Source organism: Crocuta crocuta, unplaced genomic scaffold, assembly GCF_008692635.1.
Source record: "Crocuta crocuta isolate KB4526 unplaced genomic scaffold, BGI_CrCroc_1.0 scaffold751, whole genome shotgun sequence".
NCBI lineage: Eukaryota > Metazoa > Chordata > Mammalia > Carnivora > Hyaenidae > Crocuta > Crocuta crocuta.
The window spans coordinates 3,042,135-3,044,367 of record NW_027530353.1 but is presented as its reverse complement, the minus strand read 5'-3'; positions in this window follow the sequence as shown (position 1 = coordinate 3,044,367).

Sequence of the window (2,233 nt, the reverse complement as noted above, 5' to 3'; positions counted from 1 at the left end):
GGGTCGGCTGGGCTTTGCCTGGTGGGGCGGAGCCGGCGACCGCAGTGGGCAGGGCCAGGCGGGGTCCCTGGCATCTAGCCACTTAGCGACGCGGAGCCGGGTGGAAGGTGCCAGTGGAGGGGCTTCAAACCCGGGAAGGTTTTCCCATCCAGTGGAGTTGGTACGACTGACCGGCCATTTGGAAAAATAGAAGTTGGCTCCTTCCGTCCTTAACACCGAAATGCAATGCAGATGGATCAAATATCCAAATCTAAAAAAGAATCCAAGAAAACGTCTGGAAAAGCCTGCGAATGTTTTCAGTCTATCACAATAAACCTGGAGACTCGAAGGGAAAAGAGCGATAAACTTGACCACATTCACATTTTAAATGTGTTAAAAATTATAATCAAAAGACAAAACCTTGGGGAAGTGTTTGCGATGTCTTTTGAAATTGTCTAATTCCTGTAATTGTGAAACTGTCCACAGATAAATAAGAAAAAGATAGTGATCTAATGGAAAACTCGGCAGGAACACCGAATTCCAGGAGGAATTCCACAGAAGAAACACTACTTGGCAAACTTCCACCAGATTGCCTGACCTGTGCACTTGTCAGGTGTGAGGGAACTGGCAGTTTGTAGGAAGGATTTCTTGGAAGCCAATTTGGCAACCATATCCAACAAAATGAAAACAAAAATCGCACTCAGCGATGCCTTTTCCAACATAGGGATTGTTTTGATTGTCTAGATCAGGCTGGGAGAGCTGACACCCTGACAGTATGGAGTTGCTCCTCTCTTATTTTCAGGTGCCATATGTTGGAATCTCTTTGTTGCAGTAGGTTTAGCCCACGCTCAGACTAACAGGTGGGACAGGCCAGGTGTAACCCTGTTCCCACCACTCTCCTTGATCTCCTGTCTCTGGGGGTCACCTGACAAAGGCAGTAGGCACAGGGCTGAGAGAGGCCTCTTCTGCCTCCACTTGCCCTCCTGGGCCACAGGACCTTCACTCCTCAGCCAGGAGGCCTGCACTTTGGCCCCTCTCTCATTTCCCTCTGTCCGTTTCTCTGGCCAGCAGGAAAGGAGGAGCTCCCAGGGCCTGTGTAAGGGGTCAGAACCTCATCCCCATGTGCAGGTCCTGCTTCTCCTCTGGGAGCAGCCATTTCTCTTCCGAAACAGTTTCCTTTCCTCTTGTGTCCTGTGTCTCTAACTCTTAATGACCCATCATACCTAAATGGTTAAAACACGGGGCAACTTGGAAAACGGAGGAGCATGAGGCTTTCCACACCCGGGGAGGATCAGGTGGGGGGGGGAACCCTCTGTGCCCACTGAGTGGAGGCCTGGGCACGAGTGGGTGAGGCCACAGCACTGTGGGGTGGGGTGCTCCTTTCCGCCATACCCTGGACCATCAGGTCACCATCTGGGCCACTGGGAAATGGAAGCTTCAGCCCTCTACTTCCAATAAGCGTGTCTTAGAGTTCCCAGGCCCCTAAGTCCCCAGCCTCAGGGACTTCCCCCATACGGAGACCATCCTTCAAAAAGTCAGGCTGCACAGATGGCCTCTTGCCTGGGCCCCTGAGGCTGCCCTGGGGGGTGGTGCCCCTGCCTGCTCTGCACTGTGGCTGTCTCACACTGTGGTGTGGATTAGTTTTGCCCAGATATGTGAACTTGCATTTTTCCAAGATGAATCTCATCCAGCTATTTCCTGTTTCCACCTCCAGCTCATAGAGGTCCCTGGGAGGATCTTCCCAACCTCCCTGTGGACCTTTTCAAAAGTTTGCTTCCGTGCTATTTGCACCTGTCTTTGGCTTGTGTGGCTAGGACTCTGCTCTGGCTCGGGGGCCACCCCTCCTTCGGGTTCCTGTGTTTTGGGGGCTGCCTGCCAGCAGCATTCCAGAGAGCACGTGGTCAGCCTGCTAGTGCTAGCCTGGGGCCTTCCTCTGCTCCCTGCACATCACTGTGGGTTTGGGGTATCTGGTATGGCAGTCAGCCCAGGCTGATGTAACGAAATACCACACTGGAGGCTTGACTAATACCAACTTACCCTCACAGTCTGGAGGCCCGAAGTCCAAGGTCAAAGTGCAGGCAGGTAGACTTCCTCCTGAGGCATCCTCTCTTGGTTCCTGTGGCCTCTTCGTGTGCTGTGGAGAGAGACAGTGAGAGAGAGATCTCTGCCTCACCCCTTGCCGCTAATCCCATCAAAACAAGACCATATCCTCATGACCCCATTTAACATTATTACCTCGTAAAAGCCCTATTAT